The sequence below is a fragment of the Carcharodon carcharias genome, chromosome 5 (assembly GCF_017639515.1).
Source record: "Carcharodon carcharias isolate sCarCar2 chromosome 5, sCarCar2.pri, whole genome shotgun sequence".
NCBI classification, from domain to species: Eukaryota; Metazoa; Chordata; class Chondrichthyes; order Lamniformes; family Lamnidae; genus Carcharodon; species Carcharodon carcharias.
Window position 1 is genome coordinate 104,962,525 of NC_054471.1, and position 17,110 is coordinate 104,979,634.

General features: G+C 42.9%; 1 long non-coding RNA gene across 1 annotated transcript; it reads right to left on the reverse strand.

The window, feature by feature from the left end:
* Window positions 1-310: 310 nt before the first annotated feature.
* LOC121278383 lies at window positions 311-15,729 on the reverse strand. The gene is made up of 3 exons (XR_005943130.1): window positions 15,571-15,729; window positions 4,698-4,906; window positions 311-846 (listed from the first exon to the last, which is right to left on the reverse strand). It is a non-coding gene; the product is annotated as an uncharacterized LOC121278383 (long non-coding RNA).
* Between the last annotated feature and the right edge of the window lie 1,381 nt (window positions 15,730-17,110).

A 17,110-nucleotide genomic window follows, 5' to 3' on the forward strand; every position in this document is an offset into this window, starting at 1 on the left:
ATATTTTCAATTGGTATGTTTGAGATGCAGCTCTGAATTCAGGAAAAAGACCACCGAGCCTCAAAAGGTTTTTTTATATAAAGCTAAATTAAACATTTATTAATTTATCAACAAATTAAATGCATATACATGTCTACAAATTCCTACCATAATAACTTTCAAACAAATCCCCAAATTAATCACTCCCAGGTAAATCTCCACCAAGGCAGCAATAACCCATAGACTTTAAACAGACACCAGGCAAAGCACATTTGACCTTACAAATTCATAATGAGGTTCCTTGCAATTTGGTTCCTTTGCAGACATAGTTGTAGGCTTACAGGCTGGTTAGATCTTGAATGCCTCTACCTTACAAACACAAACTCTTTTCTGTTTATATTTAGCTTTTCCTTTGAATATAAATTTTCCATTGTATCACCAGGCTTTTAATGTTACATCTAACGATAACATTTTCATCCCGCTAATTTTATTAGTAATATAACCACATTGCTTTGCATCTCCCAGCTGGGTACAAAATTTTACTCCCACTCTTGAGTGCTTCACTCAACAAATGCAAATTTACACTTTACCTTCTATCTTCCTTATGTTTATCTAACTAATGTCTCAAAACTACTATACATCAAAGCACCCAGACTAACTGGCTTTAATCCAATTAAGACACACACAGTCAAACACATAGACACAGACCCCACTACAACTCCATTTTAAAAACAATTTCTAATAACATTAAATACTTTAATGTCTCTTCATGACAACAGGGACATGGAGAAGAGGAGGAAGAAGAAGCAGAGCAAGACCCTCATTCCTTAATATTCCTCCATCACTGATCTTCACATCATCTTCTTTCTGATAACACAAAAATATAAACACCAGAAAGTGCATTTATATCAGTACATATGCAAACAAAAATAAACTAATAATCCTTGTGCATTCCCTCATGCATTTGCTTCTCCTGGTGCTCCTATGAGGTCCTTCTCCAGTGGCAGTAACATAGATAATGGAAGGCTGCTGGCCTTCAACTGAGGTGACTGCAGTTGGCTTTAAAGGTGATCTTGAGCAGCTCCTAGAAGGCTTAACTTCAGATTGCACCAAGTCCAGCAACCTATAGACCAGTTAGCTTACTGTCTCTGGTGGGAGAGATTATGGAATCTTTATTCAAAGATGTAATAAAGAAACATCTAGAAACTGAAAATATAATAAAGAAAAGTCAGCACAGATTTAGAAAGGGACGGACATTCTTGAGAAAACCGCAATGATTTCTTTGAAGAAGTAACATAAAGTGTAGACAAGGGTAAGTAGTACATGTAATAGATTTGAATTTTGAAGATGCTTTTGATAATTAATTAAGAAATGGTGTTCCACAAGAATTGGTGTTGGACACACTGGTGATCATCATTTAAAAGTTGGACTTTAATGTGCTGATGACACCAAATTAGAGAGTATGCTTAATACAAAGGAAGAATACAACAAAGTACAAGAAGACATTCATAAACTTGGAGAACGGGCATTTAATTGGCCAGTCAATTTCAATATAGATGGTGTGACAAAGTGCGTTTTTGGAATAAGAAGATCACATATTGCTTGGATAATAAAAGATTAAATGGTGTAGAGCAGCAAAGGGATCTAGGGATACAGATACACAAATCATTAAACATAGTGATGCAGGTTCTTTGTCATCGGCTGTCCCTCAATTTAAGGATGACATCAACTTAGGGTTGTGAGTTTTTGCCTTCGATCTTCATGTGACTAATCAGGCCAATTCTTGACCTTCAGGTCTTTGGTCACTTGGGACAGGACTTCCCACAAGTTAGTGGGATCCCATGTGCTGGATTTACTGCCTTTTCTTTCCTTCTCTGCTGCCACTTTGCCTTACCATTGAGATGTTTTGATGCAAAGCATGATGCAGCTTGATGGACAGGTTGTTGCCATTTTGAATGATTGGTAGCAAGCTCCTTCCAGTTTTACTGTCAGTGCTGCCACACATCAAGCAGTGTTAAAGAAAGTCATTGACACATTTTCTTTGTCCTCCCTGAAATGTTGGCCATTTGAGTGTTGAGAAAACAGGATCTGGTGGAGAAGATGGTTTTCGATAATCCAGACACAAGTCCAGTCCACTGAAATTTATTTTGCAGGAATTTTGTCTAAATGCTTGTGGAGCTGGCTGAATGGAAGATAATAGCATTTGTTTGACGGTTCTCCTACTGAATCTGGAGGATGTGGCGGAGGCATTGCTGGTGGAATGTCTCTAACACTGTGTCGCTGATCCACAGTCCAGGTCACATTGCAGATCAGGAGTGTGGTGATAACAACTGCTCTGTACGGTAGGACCTTCTTTGACTTGTGGAGGTCTTTAGCTGCCGTAGTTTGTAGGAGGCTGAGCTGGCTCAGCTGATCTGGCATTGGATCTCCTCATCAATGGTGGCATTTTGGGAGAGGTGGCCGCCAAGGTATGGGAAGCGCTCAACATATTCCTCTGGAAGGTCTAAAGCTGCACTGTGTCTCTGGGAGGATTCCCTCAGCCACAGGAAGTAGGTGATTCAGGAGAATGTGTACCAGGATTTCCCCTGCTATGGAGAAAAGGGAAATACCTCGATAGTTTCCACAGAATGATTTAACTCCCTCTTGGAGATAGTTACGATTGTTGTTGGGAGGGGTGGGTGCAGTGAGATGGGGTAGGTTTTTTTCCTTCCAAATCTGGAGGATGAGTGTATGGAGTTTCGATGTGAGCAAAGATCTGCCAGATTTGAAGACCTCAGCTGAAATACCATTGGAGACCAAGGTTTCGCTGTTGTTCAATTTTTAAGATACAGAAATCACTGGAAGTCGTGATATATGATCACGGGTTAATATGATCACAAAAAAAGAAAAGCAAGCACTGGGTTTCATATATAGAGGGAAAGAATTAAAAATCAGGAAATTCATATTAAACTTATATAGTATATTGGTTAGGACCATAACTGGAGTAGAATGCACAGCTCTGTACTCCATTTTATAAAAAAGGATACAGAAGCATTAGAGAAGGTGTAAAATAGATTCGCATGTATCACATAATAAGTGAGATGTTTTGAGTATCAGGAAAGGTTGAACAGGCTGGGGCTCTTTTCACTGGGAAAGAGGAGGCTGATAAAGGCCTTATTGAGGTCTTTAAGGTATTGATAAGGTGCGATAGGGTGAACATGGAGCAAGTGTTTCCACTTGTGGAGAGACCAAAATGAGGAGCTCTAAATGTAAGGTGGACACTAATAAATACAATGGGGAATTCAGGGGAAACGTTGTTACCTCAAAAGTGATAAGAAAGTGGAACTTGCTATCATAAGGAGTAGTTGAGGGCAGTAGCATAGATGCACCTAAGGGGAAGTTTGAATAGCATAAAAGGGAGTAAGGAATAGGTTGGTGATACTGCTAGGGTGAGATAAGAAGGGTTGGGAGGAGGCTTGTGTGAAATTAAAAGAAAGACTTGCATTTATTGCACCTTTCCTGACCACCGGACCTCCCAAAGTGCTTTGCAACCAATGAAGCACTTTTTAAGCATAGTCACTGTTGTAGGAAATGCGGCAGCCAATTTGTGCACAGCAAGCTCCCACAAACAGCAATGTGATAATGACTAGGTAATCTGTTTCTCTGATGTTGATTGAGGGTTAAATATTGGCCAGAATACCAGGGATAACTCCCCTGTTCTTCTTTGAAATAGTGTCATGGGGGTTTGAAGGAGTGTCAGACGTGGCCTCAGTTTAACACCTAATCCAAAAGGCATCACCACTGGCAGTGCAGCGTTCCATCAGCTTTGATTTTTATGCTTAAGTGCTAGAGTGGGATTTGAACCTATAACGGAGCTGCAGCTGACACAGACAACTTTAAGCCTCAACCAGTTAGACGGGGTAGCCTGTTTCTCTGTTGTATATCTATGTAATTCCATGTAATAATGGGCCAGAACTTCCTTGGAGTGACAAACACAGGTGGATTGTCACGTTTACCTTAGTCTAGAGCCGCACTTTTCTCGCCCAGACTTCTGACCCAGGCTCATGAGAAATGTGCAGCATACCCAGTTCCCGAGGCCTTCTAGTGCAGGGCAGCAGCACTGGGGGATGTGAAGCCACACTAGCTGCTGTAATCCAGGTAAACTTAAAGGCCCCAGCCACTTTGAGAAGCCTAGAAAAAGGTAAGTGTGTAAGTAAGTGGGTGAGGAGGTGAGGGGCTAGGGTGGGGTGGGGGGGTGGGGAGATGGTCGGTGGGCCAATTGTGGGGGGGGAAGGTCAGGGGTTGGGGGGGTGGTCAAGTGGTTGGTGGTGGTGGCGGGGGGACGTTAGGGGTTGGGAGGTCGTTCGAGGCGGGCTGGGTAGTCAGGAGAGGGAGGGGAGTTGGGTGGAGGGACAATTGGGTGGCCAAGGTCTGTCGGGGGGTGGGTGTTGAGGGGCTGGAGGGTAGTCAGGAGTGGGGGGGGTACTTGAGGGATGGGGGAGTATTCAGGGAGTGGCAGTGTAGTCAGGGTGGTGTTTGAAAGGATATGGGGGTGATGAGGAGATCCAGTGGGGCATCGGGGGTGTCAATACCATAGTTATCCAAGAGTTGGAAGCGGTTTTACTCCTTTTTTCCTGGGTAAATACTCTGCTAAGAGAGGCAGAACCAACCAAAGGACGGAATCATCCCAGATATGCACTAAGTGCAGTAGCGAGCGTGAAAAATGATGTTTTACCCACCTGCTGCAATGACTGATTTTCACACTGTATTGTCCACTTCCTGCTTCATTAATTATGCAGCCACAGGAAACGTGTTGTCTCTCTGGCGGGCAGCCTCTGAATCACCCGCCATGCTGTTACCTTACCGTTTCCTCACTCCCGGTGCCACGTAGTCGCGCACACAGTTCTCAATTCTTGCAGTCCAGGACTGCTCCATTGAAGACATGGCCCTGAAAACCAAGAAGAGTTTTGTGACCCATCACTGGAATACCTTTTGGAGATCCACTGTGATGTCCTCCACCACAGCTCTGGTCACAGGAGGTCAGCAAACTGCCCACCGGCTTGGGAGGCGGTGGCAGTGGTGGTCTATGCCAACACTGCACAGAAGAGATTGGCCATCCAGTGCAGAAAGAGGATGAATGATCTCATCTGTGCAGCCAGCATAAGGCACCCATCTCATCACTCTAAACTCGCACACTAACAAGGCCATCACACATTCACTGGCATTTCATTCACTGCCACCTCAAAGGGACATCACTACCCATTCTCACACACACAACCTCACATGTCCACCTGGCCTCATCTCCTCTGGAGACTGACTGCTCAGCCCTCACCATCTTGAGGCCACTTGCACAGGTCAACATGTACCCCCACACACACCCTGTGACACCTCCCTTTCCCCTGTGCACTACTCATCCTGCAGCCTCTCCCCTTGCCTGAGGCCACTTCTCCCTCTTCCCCAAGCAAGTCTTAGCTCTGCAGCCATTGAGAAGCCAACCCTGCCTTGTGGCTGGTCTGGTAGGTAGAGACCTGCCTGTGAGCCCCTGTAACAGTGATGTGGTGCTGCCTGCGAATCCTGGCGCTGATGACCACGAATGCTGCCCGAAGCAAGGTAGGCAAACAAACCTCAAAGTCCCGACTGAAGCGCAGCTCGCCAGGTGCACGTCGCACATTGCTTAATATACGGTTGTGAAACACTTCGGTGCGCAATCGCACAGACATGCCTGGATGATCCACATGGCGGGGGGGATAATTCTGGTGAGCTGGGCTTATAATGAGATGTTGCAGTATTGAAATTAGGATTCCGACGTGCAGCAGCGGAAAACATGGTCTGCCATTGACGGGCAGAGTGGAAGATCGCAAACTAGTCTTGCGATGATGTGAAACCGATTTTTATGATCTCCCGATATTTTCCATTCCCGCCCACTATGACACCTGCCGTAAGCAGGAGCAGATGATGCCACCTAAAGTTTCCCATTTAAATCAGAGTGTTGGATGCTTTCCAGTGCAGGGTAATTTCTCCTTGGAAGTTTAAACTTCCCAGGGAATTGCTGTGCATTGCTTGTGTGGGGATTTCCGCAGGGTTCCCCAGTGCCTCTTCAGGAATGCCTACAGGGTACGACTTCCCGGAGATTGGAAGTTCTGGGCCAATCATGTGTGTGAGGGAATTGACTCAGAAAAGATCTTGATCTTAAATGTGAAGTTATTGATTAAAAGAGGTACTGTCTACTTGAAGAAAAGCTGAGGAGCCTTATTTATCTGATGGAGGAAGAACAGCTGGAAGGCTGCCATGGATCATGACTGACATGGTTAAAGGGTAATTCCCAGCACTGGATTTCAGGGATGAATATTGATGGTAACGGATTATGCATTGCAAAATAATATTTTCCTAATATGCACTCCATGTGAAAGCTAGACCCAGAATTGCCTTTTATACGGTTTGACGCAATTTATACAATTTTATTGTTTCTGTATAAACCCTTGTACAATATACTATTGTTACTGCCAAGGCTAATGTCTTATAGAATGATACAACACAGAAGGAGACCACTCGGCCCATTGTGCCTGTGCTGTCTCTTTGAAAGAGCTGTCGAATTAGTCACCCCAGTGAACGCTTTTACCATAGCCCAGCAAATCCTTTCCTTTTCAAGTACCTATCCAACTTCCTTTTTAAAGTTATTATTGAATATGCACCATGCTTCAAACAGTTCCAGATCATAACAGCTTGCTGCATAAAAAATTCTCCTCCTCTCTCCTCTGTTTTTTTTAGTGAGCTATTTTAAATTTATGTCCTTTGGTTACCAACCCTCCCACCAGTGAAAGCAACTTCTTCCAACTACTCCATAAAAATGTTATAATATTAAACACCAGAACCCCAGTTAAGGGTTGAAATCCTCCTCCTTATCCTGAGATGGATTGTCACAGTCTGATGCTCCATGAGGATACAATTGAAACCTGACAGTGCCACAACTTTTACATCACCCCCCTCGGCCTTTGGTACTTAGGTGATTTCTACACCATGACCTGATGCCCCACGAGAATTTCAAATCATCTCCTCAATAAATATCCTGTCAAACCCAAGCATAAGTTAATCTCTTGTGGAATCCCAGCACAGTCCAACATCCTTAAAAGTCCGAGCATGGTCCAAAATCCTGTGGAATCCCAGCACAGTCCAATATCCTTCAACTAATTGAAATGTGATTCTGTGCGAGCTCAGTAGCCCAAGATAGCTCAAGCAATGAAATCAGCAGTGCTCAGTATTTAATCAAAACCATCAACACAGAAAAATGGTAGACAGAGGATTAATCTAATCCTTATTCCTTGATTACTAATGGTGACTGATGTTAGACTCATAGATATTTACAGTGCAGAAGGAGGCCATTCGGCCCATCATGCCTATGCCAGTCAACAAAGATCTGATTACACTAATCCCATTTTTCAGCACTTGGCCTATAGCCCTGGAGGCTATGGCAACACAAGTGAACATCTAAATATTTCTTAAATGTTGTGAGAGTTTCTGACTCAACCACTCTTTCAGGCAGTGAGTTCCAAACTCGCACCACCCTCTGGATGAAATAATTTCTCCTCAACTCCCCTCTTAGACTTCTACCTCTATTCTCACTGGTTATTGACCTCTCTACTACCGGAAAAAGTGCTTTCCTATCCAGCCTATCTATGCCCCTCAATCATATACACCTCTATCAGGTCCCCTTTCAACCTTCACTGCTCCCAAGGAAAACAATCCCAGCTTATTCAATCTTTCCTCACAGCTCAGACTCTCCAGCTCAGTCAGCATCCTGGTAAATCTCCTCTGCACTCTCTCCAGTGCAATCACATCCTTCCTATAATGTGGTAACCAGAACTGCACGCTGTACTCCAGTTGTGGCCTAACCAGCATTTTATACAGGTTCAGCATAACCTCCCTGCTCTTGTATTCTCTGCCTCAGCTAATAAAGGCAAGTATCCCATATGCCTTCTTAACCACCTTATCTACCTGCCCTGCTACCTTCAGGGATCTGTGGATATGCACACCAAGGTCCCTCTGATCTTCAGTACTTTCCAGGGTCCTACCATTCATAGTGTAATCCCTTGCCTTGTTAGCCCTCCCCAAGTGCATTACCTCACACTTTTCTGGGTTGAATTTCATTTGCAACTGCTCTGCCCACCTGACAGTTCATTGATATCCTCCTGCAGTTTACTGCTATCCTCCTCACTATTTACCATCCTACCAATTTTCATGTCATCCACAAAATCCTTGATCATGCCTCTTACATTTAAGTCCAAATTATTTATGTACACCACAAACAGCAAGGGCCCCAGAACTGAGCCCTGCGGAACCCCACTGGAAACAGACTTCCAGTCACAGAAACATCCCTCTACCATCACCCTCTGCTTCCTGCCTCTCAGCTAATTTTGGATCCAACATAACACTTTGCCTTGGATCCCATGGGCTCTTATTTTGTTGACCAGTCTGCCACGAGAGACCTTATCAAAAGCCTTGCTAAAGCCCATGTAGATCACATCAAATGCATTTTCCTTATCAACACTCCTGGTTACCTCCTCAAAAGATTTGATGAAATTTGTCAAACGGGACCTTCCCTTAACAAATCCATGCTGACTATCCCTGTTTCTCTCCAAGTACATATTCTGTCCCTCAGAATTCTTTCTAGTAACTTCCCCACCACCAAGGTTAGACTGACTGGCTTGTAATTTTCTGGTCTATCCCTACCTCTGTTTTTTAATAATGGGACAATATTAGCAGTCCTCACCAGTGGCCAGAGAGAATTTGGAAATTACTGCCAGGGCCCCTGATATCTCTTCCCTTACCTCCCTCAGCTGCCCTGGATACATTTCATCTGGGCCTGCGGATTTATCCACTTGTAAGGCCACTAAACCCGCTAGTACCTCCTCTCTCTCTCTATGTTAATTTCCTCCAATATTTCACAGTCCTCCACCCTGATGTCTATATCTGTGTTGTCCTTTTCCATTGTGAAGACCGACACAAAGTATTCATTGAGGACGATGTTTTCTGGGTCCACTCACAGATTACCTCTATGATCCCTAATTGGCCCTATCCTTTCCCTACTTATTCTCTTGCTCTTTATATATCTAAAATACCCCTTTGAGTTTTCCTTTATTCTACCCACCAATGTTTTCTGATGCACTCTCTTAGCTTTCCTAGTTTCCTTTTTAAGTTCCCCCTGCACTTTTTATACTCCTCCAGGGGCCCTGCTGTATTGAGCCCTTGGTATCTGAAATAAGCTTCTCTTTTTTTTCTTAATCCTAACCTTGATGTCCCTTGACACCCAGAGTTCTCTGGATTTGGTATGCTCCTTTGTCTTTACGGGAACATATTTGCCTTGTACTCTTGTTATTTTCTCCTTGAATGCCTCTTATTGCTCTGACACAGTTTTAGCTGCAACTAACTGCTCCTAGTCCACTTGGGCCAAATCGCATCTCATCTTAGTAAAATTACCTTTCCCCAGTTTAGAATTTTTATTCCTGGCCCAACATCATCCTTTTCCATAACTATTCTAAATCTAACTGAGTTATGGTCACTATCTCCAAAATGCTACCCTACTGATATGCCTTCCGCCTGCCTGGGCTCATTTCCGAATATTAAGTCCAGAACTGCCCCTTGTTGGGCTTTCTACATACTGGCTAAAAAGTTCTCCTGGATGCAACTTAAGAATTGTGCTCCTTCTATATCTTGCACACTAAAACAATCCCAGTTAATATTTGGGTAGTTAAAATCCCCTATTATTACTACCTTATTATTCTTACACTTCTTTGAAATTTGATTACATATTTGACCCTCTATCTCTCCCTGACTGTTTAGGGCCAATGGCACACACCCAACAGCGTTTTTCCCCTTTTGTGTTTCTTACTTCTAACCATTTGGCCTCATTTGCTGATCCTTCCAGGATATCATCCCTCCTCAGTGCTATAATTGATACCTTGATCAATATTGCAACCCCCCCGGTCCTCTTCTATCCGCCTCTCTATTTCGTCTGAATAGCCTATAACAAGGAATGTTGAGCTGCCAATCCTGCTCTTCTTTTAGCCAAGTCCCGGTCATAGTTATGATATCATAGTCCCATGTGCCTATCTGTGCCCTCAACTCATCTGTCTTATTTCTCAAGCTCCTTGCATTAAAACACAGGTGGTGGGGGAAGGGCGAGTGGGATGAGCATGACCTTCTCACATGTGTGTGAGTGCATGTTTGATAATCTCCCTGAGGCACAGAGCTGCCTCAGGGAGATAAAGAGTTATAAAAAAACGAAGAACTTAAAAATGTAATAAAACCTGTCCCCTCATGTAACCCTGTCACATAAGCAGGGACATGTTATAAATGATGTTTATAAATGTTTATTTTATTTTGATTTGCTTTAGGAAACCTCATCCTAACAAGTGCAAAGGCCGTTTGGCCTTTCCACCTGCCTGCCAGCCATAAGGTTAGGAGGCCAGCGAAAACTTTAACTTAATTGATCATTTAATGACCGGAACAGGCCTTTTAATTGTCAGCGGGTGGGTTGCCAACCCCGGCATGTGCCGGCTGACCGAAATATCTTGCGGCTGTGCGTTGATGTTAGGACATTCGCCCGATGTCAACGCGCCTCATTTCACGCTTGAGTGGGTTGGGCGCGCGATTGCTCGCTGGGCTTAAAATTTTGCCCCTTAGTCAGCAAAAACTTATTTTTCCTTACAGTCTATTAAATCCTTCATAGGTGTATACCCTGACACAGCCAATTTTTCAGAATTGCCTGTGCCTGGGTGATCCAGTGTACATAGAATGATTTAACTCTGCAGCTCAGAAGGAGACCCTTTGGCCCATCATATCTTTGCTGGCTCTTTGAATGAACTATCTAATTAGTTCTACTCCTCCAGGCAAACAGCCAGTAAGATCTCATTTCGTTAATGGTTATAATAAGCACCAATGTAAGGCACTTCAATCTTAGTATTTATTCAGCATTGTCATAATATTAGGTGCTAGAATACAAAATATGGACAATTTGCAGCACAAGTTTCCATGCTTTCGTTGTTACTTTGTGTGATGTTGGTTAGATTTGGGTTCACATAGATTGGGCAGAGGCTGATTAGGAAATCAGTGATCTGGGCATTCTAATAGAATTACATACCCTTCCAGGAGATGATGATACCAAAAAATGCTGAGAATTTAGTTCATGTTTATCAGAATCCAGTATTAGAATATTTTCAAAACTTATTGACACCATGATGAAGACCCAATGATAGCCCTTAAATTTATTTATTAAATTTATTTATTTATTGGTATTGAGCTCAAATTTACAAACCAATGCTGAATGCATTAAATAGATGTTTTTTGTTTTATAGATCACATTTACAGAGAACATAATAGTAAATGCAATGTGATGCTTAGTTTACACGTGAGAATGCAGCTTCACATTCGAATACCAATGTTGAAAAAATCTCATAGGGCCACAGTGAAGTTTGCTTTTCATTACAAAATCTAGGCCTAAGCTCTACATTTCAAAGAAAGTGGGTGTTCCTGGATAGCCTGTTCTTCCTGCTCTGACCTTTCCTCTTTCTTTCTCGCCATGTCAATCACAAGTACACCTCAAGCTTGCATACACGCACATACATACACCACACAGATATATACACATGCACACAAACACACACACACATACACCAAATACATGTATACACACACGCCACACATACACCAGACACATGTATACATGCACACACATTTGTACAGACATATGCACACTCAAATACATCAAACATATGTATACATACACACCGCCACACACACTCACGTACATCAGACACTTGTACACACACAGATATACACACTAACATACACCAAACACATATATACACATACACACACACCACACATACATACACCACGAACATGTACACACACACACACACACACACGCGCACACACACACACACACACACACACATGCACACACACACACACACACACACAATACACCGCTAAACCTATATTTCCTTGCATGGTTGTGCAGGTAGGACCTGCCCAGGGATGATGATGGAGTTGTTCTGGCATGTTGGCCAAGAACTATGATCTGTGAGTATGACTATGTCAGTCTGTTGCTTGACCAGTCTGTGGGACAGTCTTCTCAATTTTAGCATAAATCCCCAGATGTTAGTGAGGAGGAAATTGTAGGGCTGACTGACTGGGTGTCCCTCTGTTGTATCTGAATCTGGTGCCAAGGTTGATGCCAGGCGGTCCATCCACTTCTTAGTAACAGGTTTGATACAACTGAGTGGCTTTCTAGGCCATTTCAGAGGGCAGGTAAATGGTCTTGAGTCACATATAGGCCAAACCAGATAAGGACAGTAGGTTTCTGTCCCTAAAAGACATTAGAGAACCGATTGAACTTTTATGACAATCCGCTGGCTTCATAGTCACCATTACTGATGTTATCTTTTTATTCCATTATTTAATTAACAATCTCAATTCACAAATTGCCATGGTGGGATCGGGACTCATGTCTCTGAATTAGCTTAGGCTTCTGGTTTACTGATCCAGGAACATAACCACTATACTGCCAGGCTGGAATTGAAGAAAGATGGAGAAGTTTACGAAGATGTTATGAATAAAGCCAAATTTTGCATTAGAATACAATAGAACTCAGTAGAGAATGTAATCTTTGTGATAGTAATTTTGTCAACATGTTATGCACAGCTTTCCATTGACGGATTTTTAAATGACCCTGCTAAGGAAAGGATCATTTGAACTTTGATCATTCGGAATCCTGGTCAACCAAGGAAATATTGTGATGGACATAAGATCCCTTGGTTTTAGAAAGGTAACTGCATAGTCCAGTGGAAATAGCCCCTTCCATGCCAAATCAGGATTTGGCACTAAATCATTGTATTAGGAAATGCCTGTTTGCTAACTGTTGCACTGCTAAAATTATTTCATGCAAGTGCTGAACAGGTTGTACAAAGAAGGATAAATTACAAAACACTTCCAACACAGCTAGGGCAACACGCAGAGAGGAACATGCTGGTGGGCAAGTACTATGGCACTAACATTTACCCTCAGTATTTTTGTAATAATTTATCTGAGCGCAATATAATTTTTCAGAGAATCAAGAGATTAGAAACCTGACTTAACTGTTTCAGTGGAGGGAACCACTCATTTGATTAGAATGATAAGCAACAGATCAAAATTGTACAATCTGCGAAATGGCTGAACGAACAATTGACGAGATAGGGCATCGTTGACTTCAGTGAAGAAATAGATATTGTCTAAATGCATTGTAGGCAACAGAAGGCTATTTTATGGTTGTAGATTTATAGTTACAGCTGGTGCTAATTTCAGTACCATTGCCTCAAATCAGGAGCATTGCACAATTGTAGGTACAACTATCTTTAAATACTTAATCAACTGAAAGAAACCAAGAGTAGTGGAGACTTGTGTCCAAGCTGATCGAGATGTCAAGGGACGTGAAATGTTTTGACCTACTAGCAAGCCTAACCAAATGAAGGATAAGACAATCCAGAGAGAATGAAACTATCAAAGTTCCTGGTAACAACAGCAACAACTTGCATTTATGATAGCATATTTAGCATAGGGTGGGATTTTCAGGCCCACCCACCGCTGGGACCGTCCGGTCCCGCCGAAGTTAATGGAATTTCGGTTGGGCAACCAAATCTTCTGCGGGCGGGTCCTGCCATGACAGGGCTGGATAATCCTGGCCATAGTAAAGCAACCAAAGGCACTTCACAGGGCTGTTATCAAACAAGGCTTCATACCTATCCACATAAGAAGATTCAAAAGCTTTGTCAAAGTGATAGGTTTAAGTGTTGTGTATTTTATAGATCTTGGATGTATGCAGGGATGACACTAGTTTCTATGGGTAGAATTTTCCCATCAGCAAGCGGGGACGAGCCCCTCACAGCGACATGGAAAATGATGTGCGGTGAATTCAGGCATGGGTCCTGATAGAGTTATTCATCATCTCCAGTCTGCTCCTGCACCTCCACCATTTACTCCAGTTGCCCTGGTCCTACTTGAACACAGTGAACTCTAGTTCACCCGCCGAACTGTCAAAGGCCCATTAAGACCATTAATCAACCAATTTAGCTAATTGACAGGGTTGCTCACCCAACCTTAAGGTTGGCGAGCAGGCGAGGAGCCCAAGCGGCCTTCACGTATTTCAGGAAACCTCCCCCTTGGGCGGGATGAGGTTTCCTGAAGGTTTTATGAAATAAATAAATACTTTGCTCACAATTCATAAACATGTTCCAGGTCATATGATATTGTCACATGAGGGGACATGTCTGATTAATTTTAATCTTTCTTTTTAAAAACTTTCAAACTGAACTTAATCTCCCTGAGGCAGCTCCGTGCCTCAGGGAGATTTCTGCGCTCTTTTGTGCAGGCCATGACTCTTCCTCCTCCCCTCACCCGCACAGGGAACACTGAGCGCTACCGGGTGCACATCACGCTGGGCAGGCCTTAATTGGCCCACCCACATAAAATGGCGGCACGCAGCTGATTGCGGGCGGTGATCGGTTCCATGCCCACCCGCACTGCTCCCGACCGGCCCACTCAACAGGCAGAAGATTCTGCCCTCTGTGTGTAACAGGTTTTATTCACAGTGATTTAAAATATGTCTGCAGTCGCAAACTTTCTACAGTGTTGTTTACTTTTCTCTGGGTCCACCACCAGGCTTAAACAATAAAGCACAGTGAGTATCAATAACAGACTCACATAATTAAACACAGAACAATTGAACACTGCATTAAGGACCATCTCAAAGGAGGAGAGAGATGTGGAGAGGCAGAGAGGTTAATGAAGGAATTCCAGAGCTTAGGATCTAGGCAGCTGAAGGCATGTCTGCAAATGGTGAAGCAAAGAAAATCTGGCACACATTAGAGGCCAGAGAGATCTGATAGGGTTCTCAAACTGGGGGAGGTTACAGAGATAGGAAAGGATCAAGTTACAGAGATACTTGAAAATGCCGATGAGAGTTTTAAAATCAAAACTTTAATGGATCAGGTAGGGAATTATGGGTGAACAGGATTTGGTTCTTGTAAGGACATAGACAGCAGAGTTTTTGATGATGCCCTGGTTACAGAGGATGCAAGGCGGGAGGCTAGCCAGGCGAGCTTTGGAACAGTCGAGTCTGGAGGTAAGAAAGGTTTCCCAGTGTTATTCATTATCTCCAGTCTGCTCCTGCACCTCCACCAGTTACTCCAGTTGTCCTGGGCCTGCTTGGACACAGAGAACTCTAGAGTTCACCAGACTACAGGTCTTAGCCCTGAAGTTTTACAGCAATTCTCCCAGTGTCCAGCTGGAATCACCATGGAAAACCTGGGAGAACCCTTGTGGAATTTTGGAGGCCTTATATTTAAGTGATTGCAGTTGCCTATTAATTATTCATTACTGCTCCCACTGGGTAAGCCTACGAAGTTTAATTTTATGACACTGTGCACAAAACCTTTCGGACCCCAAATACATTTCTGATATTAATATGTCAATTTTACTTCACATTAGTGTCAATGTTCATCCAGATAGCATGCACATGTATTAGAATTGTAAATGTGAAAAATAAATTGTTGAACAAGAAATATTAATTGTCACCTGTTCATATCTTTATGTTTATTCCTGAAGCTGTTCAAGATCATCCAGGGTTTGTGACTGAGGGTCATGAAACCTAAGGAATAAATAAATGCCGTTCTCTTCGGGAGTGTGTGAATTCCTGACACACAAAGGATAATCCAAAACTGCAGTGAGCTTGGTAGCTTTGTGTCAATGCTTTAACTGGCTGGGGTGACTCACATCCAGCAGAGAGCTGCACAGGAGTATGTTGGAACCTGGACTGACACACCCAATAGACCGCAAGCAGAGGTGTCTCCATTTACAGAGTATAACAAGTTGACACACACCCCTACAGCACTCAGCTACAAAAGAAAGCAATTATATGGATGGAAAAAACTGATTTTATGGTCTCCAGTTCCTCCATAAATATTCAAGTGGTAGCCTCTGTTTTATTTAAATAACTTGTATGGTTCTTTGTTTTATAGATAACTTGTTGTATGAATGATTCTGAGTGTCAGTCTGATTAGGTGTTTAATTCCTGTTAAAAATAATGCAGTGTTTTAATTTGCTGCTGATGATTCATAAAGCTTCTGGTATTTCCTGAGTAAAATGCACACCATCAAAGCTTTACACTTAGCAGTAACGATCTGCAACCTGCTGGAAGAGGAAGGGTTGCAGGGAATAGGCTTTAATTCTCTAGTAAAAAACACTGAAAACAAGGAATGTTATATGCTGCAGACATCTTGCTGTCACTCCATAAGCCAGCCTCGCTACAATTTGGCACCAGTGCAACTGTATTCTGACTCTTGCCTTTGATTCAGAAGGTTGTGGGCCCGATTCCAGAGACTTAAGAAGATAACCTAGGCTGACACTTGAATGCAGCATCAAGTAGGTGCTACACCGTAAGAAGTGCCTGATTTTGGCCTTGTTATTGTCCTGCTGTTCAGCAGAGGGTGAGGTAATAGTGAAACCAAAATCACATTGCAACACTTATTGCCCCACTCCCACCAAGGCTCAGTCCATTGTGATTTTGGACTAGGCCAATATAAGATGGGGACGAGGCATCAATAATTTTTACACAGGGATAACACAGTTCTGTTGAAGGATCATGAGGACTCAAAACGTCAACTGTACTCTTCTCCGCCAATGCTTCCAGACCTGCTGAGTTTTTCCAGGTATTTTTTATTTTTTATTTTTTGTTTTTAATAATTTTTACATATCAGGTTCCTATGTTGTACATAGGCCTTGGGGCAATATTAGCTCTGCCAAGCAAGGCATGTGTTGTGCAACCCCTACACAATTTAAGTGCCCAAACTACCTTTGCCTGGCTCTAAAATGGCTCCAGGTAAATCCTTTAACAATACTCTCCATGCCCCAGCTAAAATTATGTTGCTTAATTAATGCTGATCTCCTGCCACCCTCCAACCCCCAGCTACCTCCCTTTAGTTAAATATTGCTGCCTTGGCTCCATTGATGAACTCATGAATTTTTCCACAGCCTGATGATTGACAAGCTACTGTCAGAGCTCCAGATGCTAAAGGAGTTTGCTGAGAATATTTTAATGTGGTTTGCTCATGAAAAT